This window comes from Moschus berezovskii, chromosome 14 (assembly GCF_049115385.1).
Source record: "Moschus berezovskii isolate FMDL1 chromosome 14, NW_MosBer_1.0, whole genome shotgun sequence".
Classification (NCBI taxonomy): Eukaryota; Metazoa; Chordata; class Mammalia; order Artiodactyla; family Moschidae; genus Moschus; species Moschus berezovskii.
Genome location: NC_142473.1, coordinates 37017426 through 37038938, shown reverse-complemented (window position 1 = coordinate 37038938; position 21513 = coordinate 37017426). Strand labels below are relative to the sequence as shown.

Genomic DNA, 21513 nt, shown 5'->3' with positions numbered 1-21513 from the left:
CACCCAGTATTTCCTCCCTTACTTTAGTTTTCTGATCTGTTTTCTCTGTTTACTCTGCTTTTTAAAAAAACTTGACAACTAGATACCTAAATGTTTCCTGCTGCTGCTGCTAAGTCACTTCAGTTGTGTCCGACTCTGTGCGACCACGTAGACGGCAGCCCACCAGGCTCCCCCGTCCCTGGGATTCTCCAGGCAACAACACTGGAGTGGGTTGCCATTTCCTTCTCCAATGCATGCAAGTGAAAAGTGAAAGTGAAGTCGCTCAGTCGTGTCCAACACTCAGCGACCCCATGGACTGCAGCCTACCAGGCTCCTCTATCCATGAAACACCCAAAGCATTATTAACGCTTTAAAAAGAATCTAAACACCAGCCGGATGTTCTGTTTAATTTTCCAAATTCTTTTTCTCCTTCCTTACCTTAGAAGTTTTCTCTCTTTTCCATGCAGTTTAAGAAATGGATTTTAGGTCACTATGCTCATGGCAGGAGAAGAAAATCATCAGTTAGCGGTTGATCATGTCTATATCACCAGTCGACAGGCCTGAGTTACATAACATTATAACCCTAGATGATGTTAAGTTCCCAGAAATGTACAGAATGGGCAATAATTTGTAAAGCACCTATTACATGGCAGGCACAGTTCGAAGCACAGTAGAATCAGAATTGGCACACAGGCAGGTGAACCCCTTTCAGACTTGAGCATATAGACCCAGCAGTCTGTAAACTGAACAGTCCAGAAGAATGGGGGTAGACATTCAGACTATCATGGTGAATCTTCAAAGACTTGAGAATGCTGAAAGAATTTACTCAGCCTCCTCTAGTGTGGGAAGGCAAGTTGGCCTCAAATTGTAGTTGGTTTGCTCCAGGCTGGCCAGCATTGGAGCGCACAGTCCAGCATTCCTGGAGGGCAAAGCATCAGACCGCAGGAGATGAGCCTGGCTCCCTCCAACATAGTTCTCTGCGGCCCTCGTGTCATTGCTCACGGCAGCATGGAGAGACTCCTGGAGAAGTGTCAAACACAGCAAATATAAAATCTCGGAGGCAGCAGCTTCTACCCTTAAAATATCCCTCAGCTTCTCCCCAGAGCGCTCCCAGTCCTTTGCTCTGTGCTTGCATCTCTGCGGGAATTCTGATAGTGTGCTGTACCTCAGTCCCCAAAAACATGTTTGAAAATGTTTCTGTGTTTTAATTTTTCTAATTCCACATGCTCAGCACTTTTGAAACTCATCTATTTCACAAATGCTCAAGTAGACCCAGTCGTATCTTTTTGGAAGTTATTCCTAACTGCTCTGTCCTTAGTTAGTAATGGGGGACACCAAAGTGTCCAGAGCATGATAACACTTTTGTTCGTTTGTTTTGTTTTTAATTATTTTTAATAGAAGGATAGTTGCTTTACAGTACCGTGTTGGTTTCTGCCATACATCAGCATGAGTCAGCCATAGGTGTCCGTGTGTCCCCTCCCTCTTGAACCTCCCTTCCACCTCCCACCCCATCTCACCCCTCTCTGTTGTCACAGAGCCCTGGCTTGAGTTCCCTGAGTCATACAGAAAATTCTCACTGGCAAACTGTTTTTCATATGGTAGTGTATATGCTTCCGTGCTTCTCTGCCCACTGTCTCCTTCGCCCCACTGTGACCACAAGTCTGTTCTCTACATCTGCATCTCCATTGCTGCCCTGCAAATATGTCTATCAGTACCATCCCAGAGTATGATAATTCTTAACGATACTTTCGATTTACATCAGACTCAATCTGGATGAACTTGAATCAGTTCATACATACTACTTCATCTTTCCCCACAACAGTTGGGTTCAGAGATCTAGATTCTCTTCTTGGTGTTCCAAGAATCCTTCTTGGGGAAATGTACTTAGCCATGAACAGCCTTGGTTCCCAACTATGAAACAGGAATAATGAGGATGTTTGCTTCCCTGCTTCCTTGTCTTAACCCTTTAGAAAGTAAACAGATTTAAATGATCCAAAAAGTCTGAGATTGAAGGAGTTATGTCTTAACTTTATGACCCTTAATGGAAAAGTGAGAGAGAATATTAGGAACTTGACTGGAAACCCTGAAATCTGAATTGTAATTCATTCTCTTCTTTTTTAAATATTCATTTATTTGTTTGGCTGCCCAGGGTCTTAGTTGTGGCATGTGGAATCTTTCAGCTGTGGCATGTAAACTGTTAGTTGCAGCAAGTGGGATCTAGTTCCCTGACCAGGGATTGAAACCAGGCCCCCTGCATTGGGAATGCACAGTCTTAGCCACTGGATCACCAGGGAAGTCCCTCATTCTCTTCTTGATAATGGGTCATTGTCCTGGATGGATACCTCTCTCTTTTATATGGAGAAAGTACTGAACAGTCCAGTGTATCAATAGAATATTGCAAAGTGCTCAGAGATCCAGAGATGGAGAACACAGTAAAAGGGACCCAGTCTTCTAAAGAGCACGACTTTGGTCAGCAAAGATGCCTTAGGGACCATAGCACCAATAGGACTAAATGTAAGGCAAGTACGACCTCCAGGCTCTGTAGCAATTTCAAAAAATGTGCACACTCTAGATTGAATCCCTAGCCTGTACCATTGCACGTCATCTCTGGACTCTCAACCTAGTAGCCTTAATCTTCCCAGATCTCAGTGGGTAGAGATGCCTCATTGCTTCCCAGCCTAAACCTGATGACTGAATATCAGGGACCTGGACTGAAATAACACTTGGCTCTTAGATGGCGCACAGCAGCCGAGAGTAATGATCTTTATAATATCGGGTTCAGTTCTCTTAGTGCACAGGTGACAGGGATCTCGCCCTTTAGAAGGGCCTGGGTCCTCATCCTCTTCCTCTCCCTTTCTTGCTCCGTGTACCCACTATTATACAGGAGTGAAAGACTTTTTATTTTACTTTCTTGGGCCCAAAAGGCCACTGAAACCTACTTCCTCAAATTGGTAGAATTAGGCACTAAGGCAATGGACAGTAGATTATGTTTCAGAGAACTTCACAGACCACGAGGGTCGATCAGATAAACTCCAGCTCTTCTATGGAGTTAAGGCTAGAAACCAGGAAAAGAAACTCACCCAATGAGGAGGCAACAGGATTATTTTATAGATTCATATCAAACAATATTGGGCTTCCCAGGTGGCTCAGTGATAATGAATCCACCTACCAATGCAGAAGATGCGGGTTTAGTCCCTGGGTTGGGAAGATCCCCTGGAGAAGGAAATGACAACCTGCTCCAGTATTCTTGCCTGGAGAATCCCATGGACAGAGTAGCTTGGTAGGCTACAGTCCATGGGGACACAACTGAGTGAGCTTGCACACACACACACACACACACACACACACGCACACACACACAGACACACACACACACACAGACACCAGACAGTATTATTAAATATATACACTGAAGCATTATCATTGATTTCCCCTAATATCCTAAAAGGTTAAAGGAAAGCAAAAAAAACACAACTTTCCAGTGGGCCACGTATTTAGTGACATTACTCAGCCTGAGACACCTGGAGCTGATGTGGGTTTGAGGTTATAAAATCCACCAGATAATTCCTTTTGAAACCACTTGAAGTATAGAATCCCTGTACCAGACACTGCTCCCTACTGGTTCAAATTTTCTTTGCTTTTGCAAGGGCATTGCTAACCAAACAGTGCATAACTAAGCTTCCTCTTCCTCATCATCCTAGGAAGAATAGTAGGAATGTTTTTGTCAATTGATGAGCACCTCTTGCAACAGAAGTTAGACAGTTCACATCTAAAGCACACAGATGGACTGTGTTATCCATCTGGTTCTCCCATGAGAGATGCCATGCACCCCCAAGGGTACATCTTTAGAAGCTGTGTTTCAGGTTAATATAATGGAAATTACCCTGGTTTGTGGAGATAGTCACATATTTGTAACCCGATTCAGTGGTGTCTAAGCTCTGAATGTGCATGGATGCCTGTCAGAGGACAGACTGAATGCTATCCTGTGCCCCTTGCCCTCTGTTCAGAGACAGGGATTCCTCAGATGAAGACCAGCAGAGAAGCTGTTCTCCCTGGGGTACCACTTACATGTACTTAAATATTCTTTCCTTAGGCAAAAAAAGGAATTGTCCAATCTTTTTGCCAGAAGACATACTATGAAACCCTGGAGGCTTTAGGTCAAAGAGTCATGAAGCATTTCTACCTTCTCAACCTCTTTCTGAAATGAGGGCATCTCAGCTGAGTTGCTGATCTCAGATCTGGACTCACCCACATCCTCTAAAGTATAAGAGATCTCTCTCCCTGTGTGTAGCTCAGAATAGTCCTTCACAGCCACATCATCCTGGATGCTTTATCACTTGATGTTACCTCCTAATTCCCAGAGGAGTGAGATTTCAGATGAAATTCATCTGGCTTCCAACAGCACATCTTTGGAACTTTTAGAACTTTTAGATGAAATATATCGACTTGTTCTTTTTCAGAAACACAGACATGGGTATAGAGGGAACCTCTGTCAGAGTATCATCATGGATAAAAAGAGTGCTATTTTCCATTTATTAAATGCTACTTTTATGTGGCATTTTAGTAAGCATTATTCCCAAGGTTGTTTAGACATGAATCCAGATTGCTCCAAAAGTTACGATCAAAACTGCATTTACTAGGGGAGAATGGATACATGTGTATGTATGGCTGAGTCCTTTTACTATTCATCTGAAACTATTACAACATTGTTCATCAACTATACCCCCAATACAAAATAAAAGGGTTTAACAAATTACATTTACATGAGTATAAAAGTTCATTCAAAAACTACTTGTTGAGTTCCTGCTATGTGCCAGGTGCTGTGTACTGGGAATACAACCACGGCCATGTCACAGCCCCATCTTCATTCACCTTTGTCTTTGGAGGTGAAGATAGCAGAGTATTTAGGCAGAGCCATTACCACAGCAGTGTCTTCTGTCCTCTGGCTAAGGAGATCACACTGCCCAGCACAGGGCCTGACATATAATCAAGTACTCAATATATGTTATTAGATAAAATGAACTAAATGAAAAAAAAAAAGAATAAATGCTAATATAAAGTGTAGAATATGCCATGCATAATACATTGAAACTAGACTAATTTGAGATGATTACCTATAGAAAGTGTCATTTACACTGAGCAAGGCAATAGGAGTATACTGATAAAAAGGGAACGATCATACTTACGGAGTTAGACCTGTGTTCAGATACTAGCAGTGACACTCGTGAGCTGGGCAATTCTAACTATTCTAAGCTTCATCTGTAAAACACTGATGATGGCTTTCAAGGCTGCTCTGAAGATTCAATGAGATATTAGTTATCTATATCTGTCTAGCTCACCAAAGAACTCCAATAATAGCTTAAAGGAGTCACAGACAGCATAAGTGTAACAGTAAACCAAAAAGCACCTAAGTAGTAAGATTAACAGCACCAGTGTTTTGAGCATCAGAGATCAATAATAAGCTTAAAATCATGGTGGAAGCAAGGAAGAGGTGCCACCTCTCTTAGCCTCCAGCCCACACAAGGGTGGAGGGAGCAGGTGACTTGCAGGGTTTTATCTCCCCCTCCAAGGGTCATCCCAGAAGGCTTTTGTGTTCAGCTTTCAGCTGCAGGACCATGTGGCACCTTCCTGTCGCTGTTCACAGGATAGTAAATACCCTTCCAGTTAATCAGATGATCTTAGGATATTGTGATGTGTGGAGGCATTTTGTGCATGTGTGCCACACACACACCCATACATAAAAATACGATTTTAAAGTAAAGTTCTTGTAACAATTAGCTTTTGTTGCTTTGTCCTAAATATCATAAATATATATATATTAGAATCCCTTCCTCTGTTCTTTCTTCCACGCATGTACCTCAGACCTTTTCTTGCTGCATTCATGTAGTTAGATGAGTTAACACACACATATATTCAGAAAACAAAGATCATGGCATCTGGTCCCATCACTTCATGGGAAATAGGTGGAAAAACAGTGGAGACAGTGTCAGACTTTATTTTTGGGGGCTCTAAAATCACTGCAGATGCTGATTGCAGCCATGAAATTAAAAGACGCTTACTCCTTGGAAGGAAAGTTAGGACCAACCTAGATAATATATTAAAAAGCAGAGACATTACTTTGCCAACCAAGGTCCGTCTAGTCAAGGCTATGGTTTTTCCCGTGGTCATATATGGATGTGAGAGTTGCACTGTGAAGAAAGCTGATCGCCGAAGAATTGATGCTTTTGAACTGTGGTGCTGGAGAAGACTCTTGAGAGTCCCTTGTACTGCAAGGAGATCCAACCAGTCCATTCTAAAGGAGATCAGTCCTGGGTGTTCATTGGAAGGACTGATGCTGAAGCTGAAACTGCAATACTTTGGCCACCTCATACGACAAGTTGACTCACTGGAAGAGACTCTGATGCTGGGCAGGAGGAGATGGGGACGACAGAGAATGAGATGGCTGGATGGCATCACCAGCTCGATGGACATGAGTTTGAGTGAACTCCGGGAGTTGGTGATGGACAGGGAGGCCTGGCGTGCTGTGATTCATGGGGTCGCAGAGAGTCGGACATGACTGAGCGACTGAACTGAACTGATACACACACGCTGTTCTCTACTGGCTTCATCTGATTTTAGATGGGCTATTAAATAGTGCCCTGAGATGCACTGGCTTGCTTTCTATGTTAATGTGGGTGGGGAAAGGCCAGGTTGAGGGAGATGCCAGCAGTGGACTTGCAGTTTGAGTTTTCAGTCTGAGACATGAGTTAGGACTATATTTTGATATGGCCAAAAAAAAGTCCAACGAGAGAGTGAGGAGATGGTGGTGGCCAGAGATGAAAAAAAGTTGTAAGTCGTAAAAGGATTTGAGACCTAAAACTCTGAGGAGTAGAAAACTAGATGTGCTTAAAGTGATGATGGGGGAGAGGGAAAGCAACTGTGTGGACCTGTGAAGCCATGCCAGAACTGAGAGCCAGGGGCAGTGGCAGAGGGGAAGGACAGGTAAGACAAAGCGGACGTCTAGCTCCCTACAGCGCAGCATGGATCAGGGCTAGAGAATTTGCTGCAGTGGGAGGTGGGGCCAGTCTGGCACAGACTGTGGGTTTGGAAGGAGCTGGGCGGGCTGGAGAATGCCAGGCTGCCTTTGTAGTTCTGAATTCAGAGAGGGGGTGACAGATACTGGGTTTCAGGTCAGAAGCCTGGCTTGGGTGGCTTCTGGAGAAATTTCCCCTCTGCTCCCAAACTCTTACAGTGCACTCATCACACCGCTGGCCTCCAATCAGAGCATAAACACGTGTCCTGGAGGCCGTCCTCCAAGCAGAGATTTCAGCAGTGGTACCTGTTGGCCGACTCATGGGGCCCTTTCCCTTTCCTATTCTCTGGAGGCGGTAAACTGGGCTGAACACAACATCCTTGTGTGTTTCCCGTCATCCTCCCAACATGCTTCACCTCTCCCAGACTCCTAGGGTTAATCCCCAAGACAACCTTGCTTTGAAAGAAAAAATGTGGTGAGCCTACTTGAAGATTTGGATCCCAGAGGCCTCTTTTCTGTCCTGCCTCAGCCAGACACGGGGCAAAGAGACGGACATTTACAGGAAAAGAAGCAGTAAGTTCTTCTTGTTGCTTGTTTTCAAGGTTTGATTGCTCTCCAGATTTAGGGTCCCTGAAAGCAATGGGCTTTTCTTTTCTTGTTTTTTTCTCCTCTCTCTCTTTTTTTCTTTCTCTGCAGAAATTAATAATATCCCCTTCCCATCCTGTGGGTGATTCATAAAAGCAATTGCATTAGAAAGTGCTTCTTCGTTGCTGCTTGTAGCCTGGGTTAAAGATATCTGAAGTTGATCCGTGTGTGCCTGTTTGCAATACTGTAATATTTGGAAATGTATCTGCATTTGTGAAAATGATTTGTACTGATGATTCTTCCCTAGAAGAAACACTACATAGCTGGCTGATTGATTGTAATGATGATGAATTTCTCCCAGGACTGGCATGGATGTCTTCTTTGGGGATTTTTGTGCCTATTTGCTGCTCATCAAAGGGAAGCACAGACCGAGTTTGGAATGAGGGTGTGGTCGCCTGATTCAGCTTCCTTCCTGGCCCATCTCTGCCTCCTGCCTCCTGCTCCTCCCCTCCCACCCTGGCTCCTCCGATCCTTGGTGAGACTGTCAGTGAAACGGCATCCACCTTTCTTTTCCCTTACTGCCTGTGTTGTGCTCCATCAGGTCAGAGACCACTCCCCGTGATCAAAGTCATCACGGTTGTGATCTCAGCATATTTTCAATCCAATTGAAATCAACTCCCTTAGCTTCTTCCATCCTGGGATTATTCATCAACATAGTCAGAGCAATAATAATACTGTATTTAGAAGTTCCTTAGCACATTGCATCTCTGAGAGTCTTACAGATGTTCCTAATTAATCTTCACAACACCCCATCCAGGAGTGGTAAATATTATTAACCATACTAGAATATGCACACGCGCGCGTGCACACACACACACACACACACACACACATGCTAAGGACAGCAAAATAGTTCACTTATTTATCATGGTTCACTTGATACAGTAACTGATATTTTTGAGACACCCGTCATAGATACAATAATTAGATATGTGCTTTTGTTAACAAAACCACTACCCACTTCTAGCGTACCCTTGGGTACTAAATAATTACCCACTTTGTGTGGTTATCTAGCTCACTAATTACCCACAGAAATTGGGGTCAGGTGTTAACTGCTTGAAATAAGTATCCTCTAAAGACATCGCTGAGTTGTACAGAGAAAATGATGTATTCATAGCAAAACTTTTGTAAGTTACATATTTGTGTATCTTGGTAAACAGAGTGAATACAGACAGGGATAGGTGAGCTCAGTGTGTGAAAATCATGCAGAGCCACTGCTGCAAATATATAGAGGTTTTGGAGAAGCTCAGGAAATGTCATTCTCTGGCTACCTTTCCTTCGTGAAGATGATCACAACTGTGATTCCCATAATCTGGACTTCATATATGAGGACACTAAGACAATTGATGATTCTCCTTAGGAATGATTCATTCTGGTGTTACAGGGAGGCACCCAGTGAGTCAAAGATTTTTTTTGACAGCTCCACCCTTTATGATTATTCTAGCATGTTTCTTTTTCTGCATCAGTGTAGTGCAAACATCCTATTAGCCAAATCTGAAAAAGATTCTAACCCAGTCTCTAATCCCTGCCAGCCATCTCTCTCCTTCCCAGTAATGACAAAAAGAAAAAAAAAAAAAAAGGAACCCAACACTGTGATTGTAGGTCTTTCCCTTTTTGCCTTGATTTGTTCTGCTTTCCTCTCTCCTTCTCTCCCTTCTTCCTTTCTCTGCATCTTCTTCTTGTTTGTGCGTTTTCTTCTTTTCCTTGGCATCCATCTGTGCTTCTGCAGGTCTCACCGTCAGAGACAAAGCACAATATCTTGAGTTGAGCACAAAGAAACTACCTTATAAAAACATCAACTTGGAAGAAACCTGCATCATCAGTTACCTCCCTCCCTTCCTCGGTCTTTACAGAGCCTAGCATTATATTCAACACAACACTGCCTGTTGTCTGAATGATTCTAGCCATAAAAATTGGGTGAAGGTGGCAACATACCCACTGCGTGTTCAGATAGGTAGAGACCCCAATTTTCAAGGGACATCTGCTTTACAGGATCCTTGGGTAGCTGAGCTTTTAAGATGTGTGCCAGCAAAAATGATAGGAGATGCTTCCTTCGTCAATTCAGGATGTCTTTCATTTTCTTCTTGTGCCACTTTTTTCTGTCATCTGAATGATTACTTCTCATGATCAAGGGACCGTCAGCTGATCAATGAAGTGTGTATGGATCTGATGGACATTTGAGGAGAAATGCTTCAGGAGTAAGAAAAGATGTCTGCAGTGGAAGTGGAGGGTCAGGATGAGCTACAGTCACTGATATGTTTTGGATTTGGAAATGAACTTAAGTGGTAAATTAGCACACATGACAAACAGAGTCAGTGTGTAAAGCACAGCCATTGAAAAGAAAGAGATTTTTAGCACTGTTGTTATCACATGCCTTAATGGAGTGTATACTTTAAATATAGATTTGTATCACTGCTCTTTTATCCCTCTAAATGTCAATTTCAAACAAGTCCTTGGGCATTGTTGACTTTCTGTCCGTAAAGAAAACCCACCAAGATTCACCAAGTACATCACCTGCAGTCACACGCATACGTGTTTTAAATGCCCACGGGATGCTGAACAATTAGGCAGAGAACTGCACTGTGGTCTCTTCACTGCTCCCCTCCACCCCCCATTTTTTCCTTTTAGAAAATGTGATACCTGATCTCTGGATCTAGCAGGGATGAGGGGTTTTTTGGTTTTGTTTTTTTGTATTTGTATATTACAATGTCTGGCCTTCCCCCGGACCTGCTGGTGTATTTTCGGTCTCATTAGTAGTCAGAGAGAAGCCCTAGTGCATCCGGTGCTGGGAGTCAGGTCTGAGACACAGGACATCAGAGAGAGGGAGCGGGCGAGAGGATGTTAGAAGAGAGGCTTGTCTCCAAGATATGGAAGGAAGTGAGAAATGACAGGACTGCAAGCTTTGTATGGAGGAGCCTGGCAGGGCGGGGGGTAGCGGCAAGGAGCGCAAAGTGGGTTCTCAGAAGCCCTAGAAGAGCTAAAGGTGATTAGAAGGGGATATTGATTCCTTATTCTGCCAGCGATTTAAGCAGGCATGCGAGGAATCCGCACCATGGTTGCAAAAGGAGACCCATTGCCTCCTGTAACCAGACACTCGGGCTTTCCAGGAGCCCAGTGAGAGCCGAGAAGAAAGGGGGCAGTGTGGTCTAGGAAAATTCAACTTGTCGCTGATTTGTGCCTGATGCTCGCTGTCCGTCAGCAGCCTCCCTTACAATCTTTTTTTCCTCTCTCTCCCTTTTTTTTTCTTGCCTTCTCCTTCTTCACTGAAGCCTAGGGGAGCCAGTAAAGATTAAATGTGCTTTCTCAAAGGCAGTCACTTCATGCTGCTATGTCGAAAGGGCCATTATTATTATTATTTTTTAATAGTAAAAGAAGAAGGGAGAGAGGTTGAGAGAGAGAAGCTAGGTAGGATGATGACGGACTAGCTTTTCCGAGAGGAAGAGGGAAGGGAGAGAAAAAGCAGAGACCCTGAACGGAGGATTGTGCCTGAGGAGAACCGACAGAGGTGAGAAAAAAAAAAGTTGTCTTGAAGATTGGGGTGGGGGGGGATGCTGAATAACCCTGTACAGCAGGAAAAGAGACATAATTTAGCTGTCTTGCTGGTATGATTCTATTTTGGAAGGGGTGGGGGGAGGGACAGGGATGGGGGGATCCTGGAGCTTTAACGGTTTTTAGTTGCATATGGAAATACATACAAAATACTTAGCATTTTTCCTAAGTGCCCGAGGCCCCCTCCAGTTCCTTCCTATCGGGGCTGCTTTGTCATTCTCTTTGACTAGCCAGGCATCTACCTGGCTCAGGCTGGAATAAAAGAAGAAAAAGAAGGACAGGAGAGAAACAAGAAAGAAAAAAAGGGGGAAGAAAAAATGTTAAAAGAGCCATCTTCCCACCCACTTCCCCTCCCTTTCATTTTTTTTTTTTTTTTTTTTTGAGGCGGCACTGGGAGCCGTCCCCGCACAGGAAAGCCCAGTTTCCAGGCAGATGGGGGAAGCGCCGATCTAGCAGGTACAGAACCAGTAGCTGTCTGCGAAGATGGAGGGGAATTATGCTTCGGATTCCTCCGAAATATTGGCAGAAGGCTTCAAAGGATCCGCAGCGGGAGCGGGGCGGGGGAGATGCGCCTCCCTGGCTGGCGCCCACCCCTTCCCACTCCCCTCGACCGAGTGACAGCCTGGTGCTGGCTCGGGGTGGTTTGGCCTTGGCTTCAGCCAAGCAGCTGATGCACAGGAGGCCTGTTCGCAGGACTGGCAAAGTGCACGCTAAAGAAAGAAGGAGGAAATTTTGAAAAGCAACCCTGGGGAGGGTTCATTCTTATGAAAACATAAAAAAAATTTTTTTTAACTGAATATTCTCAAAATTTGATCAGTCCCAGTCCTTCTCTCCACTCCCACCGAATTGCCCCCCACCTCCCGTCGTCAAAGCATAAACTGCAGAGTTACAATCTCTAGATTTGGTGTATCGCTTCCTGCCCCCGCCTCCCCCTCCCCGCCCAGTTCTTCGTCCTCTATTGAAACACCTCGCCCAGGCGGGCGCCCTGCAGCTCACATTTCCCCCCCTGGCTCGGATGGTGCTACGGGAGCTGCAGCCTGACTCCACTTCCAATGGGTGAGTTTAAAACGCTATTCGTATTTATACTTTCCAAGCCTCCAAATCCTCCTCCTTGGTCTTCTCCTAAAAACCCAAATTTGGATGGTTTTGCATGCGGCATGCTCGCCCGGGAGAAAGAGATGCCTCCGATTTTCTTTACCGTCCTTGGTGCTAGTTGTAAATTAAAGCTTTGAAGAGACGTTCAATCCTGACTGTAGACCATGGTTTGCAAAACATGGTCATTTCTGAGTCTATTCATACTATTTTACATTTTACTAAACTCTTTTGCCCAAAGCTCCAAAGAGTTTTCTCTGATAGACTGGCGATTGTATGTTCAGGTATGTATATGCGCCCACAGACCCTGCGTCTGTGTGCATGTATCTAAGTGGAATCCAGATTTTGTGGACGAGGGCAAACTTAAGAGAGTGAGGGAATATCCTGCCACCTGTTTGTTGTCTTTTAGTGAACAACCTCGAACACAAACTGCTTGTCATTCCTGTTTTGCTTTGTTTTGTCTCAAGAAAGAACAATTTAGCGCGCGCCTCTCAATCCCTGAGACCCTAACTTGTGATGTTTACCGTTTAAATCCACGGGTTAGGCTCTTGGGAGCTGCGAGTCGCGCCTTTGCATCCTGGAAATTTGGTGGAAGTTTTTTTCTTTGAAGCAAAAACAAAAGAAAGTTTGTCCGAAGTGCCTGAGTGCACCTCTGAGGTTTTCATTGTTAGGTGGGATCAGGTGATCAGAAAAGTGGCAGCTCCTGGATTTCTGTTAAAGTAGGTACATATTCCGTGATAATAGCGTGCTGGCTGCGATGTGTATGCATGTGTATTATTAATGCCTGAGGCTTGTGGAACTCACCTATCCTGATCTATTCCTTGAGAGCAACACACAGTACTATCCGAGCGTAACAAGAACAGCTCAGTACCTGGTGCTTGACCTCAGAACATAGCAGCTGAAGTCCCAGCATGCTCCATGCCTCCAACTTTTCAACTCAACGGTTAATCTTAAAATTGTGCCCAATTAAAATGGGCATGTGGCTAGGGTATATACTCAGTGCCCACACGTGCATCATATATGGCTGGGCAGTGAACACACAGACACGGGTAGGGGTGAGCCAATAGTGTGAGCTAAAATAGCAATAAGCTAAAAATTCTACTCTTACTAGACTTGCTAGCAGGGTGGAATTTATGGTGTTAACCAAGATTAAATTTGTATTACTTTATAAGATTTTCAAAAATAAAACAGATATAGCCTCCTTGCTCGGCATTTATTTTAAGAGGTTATACACAATGAGCTTAAAAGTAATAGAGATTACAAATGTATTTTCTAAACATAGAAAAAATAATAGATATATATTTTTAAACATATAAAAGGAAACAACGCACACAGAATTATTGTATCCTATAGAAGTTGTCAATGCCTATTCTTTATTTAAAAATTGGGAAAAAAAATGATCAGGATTTCAAAAAATTGATCCAACAAAGTTATTTATAACACCAAGCTATACAGTTCAAATAATCTCTCAAGGTAATTGTTAGCATTACCCAGTTTGCAGTTTTTAACTTTTCATACCATAATAATCTCAGTGATTTAGATCTGTCTCATGGTTAGAGAAACAGTAACTTACCTTTCCTTTGTTATGAAAAATTCCAATATACAATTTCATTTAAACCATTTTAGTATTCTTGGGGCAACATTTGTCTTCTATTTTTGGAAAATACCTAAATCAACCCTGACTTCAAATACTTTCTTCTTTTGAAGACTTTATTTCAGTTATAACCTCAATTTATACATGTTGTCAAAGGTTAAAGGAAACTGTACTTTTTTCTGCTTTTCTTTTTTTAAGGGTTTATTGCCATTTTAGTAACTGACTCCAAATCGCAGTCAAGAAACCATTTTGTATCAGAAAACTGAATCGAGAAAATGAATTGTGCAACAATAGCATTGTCCCTTTTGTTGAAACCTGCTAGTAGTTGTAATATTTAAATATTACTTTCCGGCCTTTGATGGCCTGAATATATTTTGAAGAAAAGAGCTATTTGATTTTCAAGTTATCTTTTGGTTTTTATACAATAGATTAATGCTTTTCCCCCATCTTAGCTGATATGTATGCATAGGCATTTGGAAATTATGGAAGGGCATCTATTTAACTTATGGATATATATTACCACTTGATTCATATCAAGTATTTGCCAAATATTTGGTACTTTTGGAAGTCAAAATATTTCTACGTCTTATTCTATGAAAATATATGTGGGGATCAATAAAAGCACACTAGATGTGATTCTTCTTTGATTTTTAAATGATAGTAGCATAGTAATTTAATACAAGTGATACAATTTCTATTCCAAGACACTCTTTCAGTTTTTTAAATGTTTTCAACTGGGTTGCTCATGTCCTGAGGTTGCTATCATACGATCGATCACACAGGCAATCAGGAGTGCATAACGACACACGAGATTTTATATTTCAGCAGGGAACTGCTTCAGTGTAAGGGCAGGTTTCTCAACACCCCTTCTTCCTCACCGAGCCCATCAGTGAAGTTCAGTGAAATGAATAACATAATTGGTGGTTGGTTCAATCACTACCAGTCTAGACTAGCCCAGACGCATCAATTAGAGGGGGCTGTCTTTTAAAGGGAGAGTGCCACCGAAACAAGCAGGGCATTATTGATACTGATCTTTAAAAGTGCAAATCCAGCTTGGCAGATTAAAAAAAAAAAATAAGGCGGAGAAATGAGGGGGGGTGCGTTGTGGGAAGAAAAGAGAAAGAAGTGAACTGGAGCTTTCGGACACAGAAGGACAGGAAGCTTGAGAGAAAAGCAGGGAATAATGAGTGAAATGCAATGCAGCACTTCCTTGCAACACACAGTTACAATTCAGTTCACAGGGCACACTGGTTCACCGTATTTTTAACTAGATTCCCCCTCCTTTTTTTTTTTTATTCCTTTTTTGCCCCTCTTTCCAAAGTGCCAGCTTAAAACCAATGCAGTTGGAAATTTAACAGCTCTAGGAAGCTCTAGTGAGAATAAAGCCAAGTAAGACGAACCAGCCAAAGCTCCTTTTGCAGCACTTTTCCCCAAAAGAAAAACATGGAAGATGTTTATTTTTCGAGTCTCTTATTCAACCTTTTTTAAAAAGAAAAAAATCAAGTGTTCAAGTGAACAGGACTCATTTAAATCCAGCACCTGGGAGCTAATTTTATGGGCAAGACACCTTTAGGTAAACAGCTCATAGTTTTCTGTTGAATATAGTAAAATTGTGAAGAATGTAACAAAAGGCTCTGCTAATTTGGTTGGTTTTTTTCTTTCTTCTTTCTTTTTTTTTTTGGATGGATAAAAGACAGATGATTTAGAAAGCATTAGGAACACATCAAGCCCCAGGGAAAGAAAATGTTTGATTGGTATTAATTAAAACACTGCTAATATATTCTAATAAAATCAAATTTAACATTCTAAACTAATCCGCTTGGTATGTCAAAGGGAAAGAAAAGTATTGTCTTATTTGCATCTCTGCAATCCAAATGCATTTGCTCATTCAGCAGAATTAATTTTTATCACCAGCCTGTTTAATCTCCTCACAGATTTAGCCAAACTTATTCTTTCAAACTAAAAAGGATCAGAGTAGGGAATCCATAAAGGTTTTGGGAAGACTAGTGACTGTATTTAGTACTGGCTTTATATTACGATATGTTTTTTCGTCTTCATTCGCTTTAATGGGATTTGGAGGAAAACGGTGGGTCTGCAGCGAGAATGATGAATGGTTTATTTTTCCTTTCTATCCTACCTACTGGGTTATTTAGGAATTCCAGTTGCCAAATTATATGAGTAGCATTTATTTACAGGAATGATGTTGTTCTATTGATTAATATCTCATGTATTTCTAACTTCAGTATCTTATTTATTACAAATTCTTAATGGGGAAAAAAAGAAAAGACTCTTAAACCAGAGACCAGTTGCCTTTTCTCAAGAAAGTGGAGAGGTGAATGTAAAAATTTTCTTCACTAAGAACTGAGTTCTTTGTTTCCTTTTTTAAGTCAAAATTTCTATAGAAAAAGTCATACTTTCATAAAACGGAGAGTTTTACGTTCTTTATTGTTAAACTCTCACAATGGGTAAAACTGTCCCAAAATGACATCATACCCAAAATGTTTCTCCTTGCATTAGTCTCCCGTGACTGTGATATCATATGTAAATATGTGCCTCACACACAAAATGAATGGGCCATAAATATCGAGTACCACATTTGTATATTTAAAAAAAAAAAAAAAACAACAACGAGGAATCGTGCACACTCTCCAGGAGATGTAAAACCACTGCCTCAACCACTGACTATGCTGCCTCTTGCTCCATTGCCTTTTTCAGTTCTTGGACGTAAAAGAGCAGTCGCAGTTCGGTTTCACATGTATTGTTCTATAATCCAGGCAATAAATGCTAATTAGTAATGCTCAAGGATCCAACCATTCAGAGTAATTATCATAATTTACTTCTTCCTTGTTAAAGACATTCCTTGCTGATTAAAAAAAAATTAAATCATGATTTTACCATTGCACTGCAGTGGAAATACACTGGAGAGGTGTTCAAGGTATAGGAATATCACTCTGGCTGCATTTGAAGTCACCGACATGTGCCTCTTAGGTTATTCCAAATGGAATTGCAGCTAGATTTCGAAAAAGAAATTCATGTAAATGCACAAAGTTTTGCATGTGCACCAGGAATGTATGATTGTATTTTACAAACCCCAAGGCTCCTCCTTCCCCGCCCACCCCCTTTTCTAAAACCACTTACTGAGCAGAACAAAGGAAGCTGCTAACTATAGAGGCATCATTAAGTATGAACAGCAACAGCGTGATAAAGTATGTGATATGACAACATATTTCATTGCACAAAACTGCAGATAATTAAATAATTCAATAGTAACCCTGGCTAATTAGGAGAAAGATCTTTAAGGAGGAATCAAGAAAATGGATCCAATCAACTTGAATAATATGTTCCATTCTCCAAGATCACAAATACATATTTGGTTATTTGCTGATTGATTGATTGATACAGAAGGATGAGGACAAAAGCCTATTCTTCAAAATGGAACTTTGATCTGATGTCCTCTTTAGGACAAATTAGCCATATGTTTTAACAGAGCAGAATTGAATCCAGGGCTCTGTTTTCAGTCCAAGGTGTAATCTGCCATTTGCTTGCACACTTATTTTAACAATTGATCTAAAAGCTTTTCATATCATTGCCTCCGAATATGTATGTAACCTTCACCACATTTTCTAATGAGGCTCTTGTTTAAGTTTGTTTCTTATTTCTTGAAGCGAATAAGGATCCCCTAAGGAACAGAATAAATAACCATGCAAACATTATCTTTGGACCCTACCCCATTGCTTTTTCCATTAAGGTAACATTCCCAATGTTCATTGTCTGTTGGTCCTTTAAGGAAGAGCTTCAGCTTTTACATGAGGGTTTGAAAGCACATTAGAGAAATAATTCCCTTTGGATACTATACAGAAGGAGCCACCTGCAAAATGTTGATGCTGTTATTGAAATCTCAAGTGGAATCAGCTTTCAAAAAATTAGATATTAGATACATCCGATATAATTTGCAATGTGTAATTATCCTAATGTGCATATAGTTGTGTGTTGCTTTACATGTTGCCTACTTGAGATTTTTTTTTTCCCTTGGGCATTTCTCCTCATTTGAAATGATTCCTGAGTAGAATGTTTTTAAAGTCAGCTTTTATTTTTAAAATTCCTTGTTAATTAATAAAAGAAGCAAAGAACTCCATGTTCTCACGTAAGAATGAATGTGTCTGACCTAGATGTTGGAAATTAATAGTCACTAACAGGGTGATTGTTGTGCATACTTACATTATTTATAAAATATTTGCTGCTCTTTACTGATTTAGTCTTCATCTTGACTTTGGACAACTTGAAGTAATGGAGAATATTAGAATAGTAAATCTTATTCATAAGAAATCCATTTCCTTTATTAGAATAATGAGATAAAATGCCAGGGAAATGGCCTTAGGCAGAGAGAGTAATTTTAGTTTAATCAAAGTCATCAAAATCATAACAAAAACAACTTCTTTTCTGTTTTTCCTCCACTTTGGGTGGCACATGATGAATACTGGAAACTCTGGCTCTAGTCATTCATGCTCTAACATCACCTTCGTTTATGGCATCTCGATATGGTGTCTCCTGAACTAGAGACCGCACCACACCAAGGTGTTGACCCCCTCAAAATCTAGCTGTTAAGGGAAAACCCAGGCAGAGCAACAGCAAGTTGACTGGTCAGCCTGGCACTTGGCACTTGCTATGTGCTCAGTATGTGTAGATGCTCCTGATGCAGATTTGAACTGTCACCATCAGATCACAGCGGGAGCCCAAGGAAGGCCATGCAAGGGTCCCAGTGTATGCTTATATGTTCAGGAGACAAAAAGGGTTACAAGGGAGGCTTGTGTTGAGGTGATAGAAGATATTGCTCATTCCAATTAAGTAGTCACAGGTCCCAAAGAAAGCTGATTTGTTAAACCTTTGACTCATAATAGGCACCTAGAATACAGTGCTTTGCATATTTATACTATTTATTCCTCAAAATTCATTTTGATGATGGAGTCCACATTGTAGAAGAGACATTATGCATGGGCTACATCTGTGCAACACCAAAGCAGTACATTGATTTAGTTTTCATCTGATCAGGTACACAAGGGCTTTGCATTATTAGCTACCTAAAGGAGTTTCTCAAAAATTGTGTGAAAGGGCCTTCCTTGCTACAATAACATTTTTGTTGATTCACAAATGTATTGTATACATCCATCAAAACCTTAATACCCCATCCTCCCATTCTGTGTTCACAAAATAATCAGTTCTAAAATCTGTGTTTATTTAGTCACTCATCCAGGATCATTCATTGCATGTTTCATCAGAACAGAAAAATACCTATTAATAATATTTTAACATTAGGTTGTTTTACAGTTTTTCAGAAATATATGTATACTATACCTGTTAGGTATTAGGAATAGTATTAGGTATAGTATTTTCTAGGCATAATATACCTAGGCAAAGAACCAGCATTTTCAGTGTATCCAAAGGGTTTAGTGCTGAAAGAGAAATGTTTCAGAGTCAATCCCTTTTGGTGTACCTAATTTATTATGCATCTTCATTGTGCTAACATAATGAAGAGGTTGACAATAAAAGCTTTAGTTAATTTAAAATCCACCTGCAGAGTATATTTCATTCATAAAAACTTTTGTAGAATAAAAGAAACATTAATACAGCTCTTCCCAAATATCCTTATCTGTAAAATGAGTGTGTTGGATTAGTTGGTCTCTGAAATCTTTTCCAGCAGGGAATTTTGGTTAACGATTCTTATAGAGGTGTAAGAACAACTTCAGGACATTTGTACCAACAGCTGCCCTTTAAAGTTATATTTGATCCCACCTCCAGGTGCTGTATTTACTAACATATTTTGCCTTGATGCTAAAACAGTAAAGACTGAAGTTCATTTTCAGGAAGGGCAGGGATGGAAAAGAGGAACAGCCGAAGAATGAAAAAAGCTACCCAGTGGGAGAAGGAAATTCTTGATCTGAGACCTAAGCCCATTTCCTTCAACATTAACATAGAAGAAGCCCAGACAAGCACCTGCCTTTCTATTTTAAGACCAGAAGGACTATTCTTCGGTCTTTCTGCCTTGATTAATTGCTTGTAGTATCCTTTGATTTGTTTTTTTTCCCCATTGGATTGACATCTTCGAGTTTCATATTCCCCTTTCCACTTGATGCATTTGAATCATGTTAATATCCCCTTCAAAAGCCTACAGTAGTTATTTTAACATGCCACCCTTCCCCAATTAAACCTTAACACATTCAAAGCCTCCTGAAAATTGCCCCACCCACTTTTTCAAACCACTCAGAATGTATAACCTCTTCTCAAATTAAGCGAGCCTGCTCTTATCAGGTCTATGAATATTCTCTCACCCAAGCACACTTCTCTGCACACTCTGCCTGTCACTTCTTGTACATTCCAGAAATCTTTCTTTTCCTTCTCGCTCTCTCTTCCTCCCTTCTCCTTCATTCTTTCTCTGCCTTTCCCTTCCTCCCTCCCTGTCTGCCTTTTGTTGTTCCTTTCTTTCTTTCTTTCAGTTGGGTACCATGTGTCCTGCTCTGAGCTAGGCGCTAGAAATACAAAGACACACACAAGGAATTAACATTGACTCCTAGCCGTACTCTGTTCACTCCTGCATTGCAAAGCACTGCTGTACCCACACTTATTTTATTTTGCATTTAGTCTTCAGATTTAGTTGAATGTGTCCTTAATGTGCTGTGTTCTTTTGTTGTTTTCCTCCGCGTCCTGTTTCAGTAAGTTGCCTGTTGGATAAAACCTGAAGCTTTTCTTACGGAGCGCTTTCTCCCCGGGCGAGGAGCGTGGCGCTCTCACACACTCCCGAACAATGCTGTTGCTTGACTGATTCCCAAACAAGGTGAACAGTGAGAAAGCTCCATTTTTCTCGTGATGCAGCATTTCACTCATAATTGCAAATAACCTGGCCCCCAAAGTATCGTAACATTCTTTTATTTGTATCAAAGAGTCAATGTGATAACCTTCTGTGACGTGTTCTGTTATTTTTTTAGTCGTCTCCATGTTCCTTTCAGCTGGTCCTATAGTCCCCCTTCCTCAGGAATGTCTTCCCAGTGAAAAAGCACAGACTGCAGAAACCCTGTCCTGAAGGATGCTAAAGCCAACTGCGAAGTGGAAACAAAGAACAGCATCACCTGAAGACATCTCTCCAGCCGGTCGACACACCCACACGCTGCAGTGTCAGCCAGTAGCATCTCAGACAAGAGGCAAGCTTTCCAAGAAACAGAAACCCTTAAGAAAGCTATCTAGATTTCGAATGAGCAAGGACTTTCCCTTCCTCATGTGTATTCCTCTGTTTGTATTTAAATTCTGTGTGACATTCATTTTTTAAAAACTTTTTTTCTAATATGACTATGCTTATTAATACGCTGATTTTTAAAATAGAAAATTGTTCATGCCAGAGGTCGATTGCATGTTAGCCACACACAGAGTTTGACCTTAAAAGAATGACTTGAAGAATATTGAGTTCTTTTGCAATCACAGAGTAGTAGGAGGCAGTACAAAGGATAAAATGATGGTGGGAACTCAGAATGTGTCATCGAAATACAGTACAAACTGACAGCAAGCAACCAACCTTTTTATCAGGCAAGCTAGTTTCTGTGAGACATAGTCACTGCTTCTAAGGAGTTTAAACCTAGTTAAACAGAGGCACATA

General features: G+C 41.3%; 1 long non-coding RNA gene across 1 annotated transcript; it reads left to right on the top strand.

Annotated features, from left to right (window-relative positions):
• Positions 1-209: 209 nt before the first annotated feature.
• Positions 210-21206, top strand: LOC129554451 (uncharacterized). Its single transcript, XR_008685601.2, has 3 exons — positions 210-11141; positions 11570-12241; positions 20852-21206. It is a non-coding gene; the product is annotated as an uncharacterized LOC129554451 (long non-coding RNA).
• Positions 21207-21513: the final 307 nt, after the last annotated feature.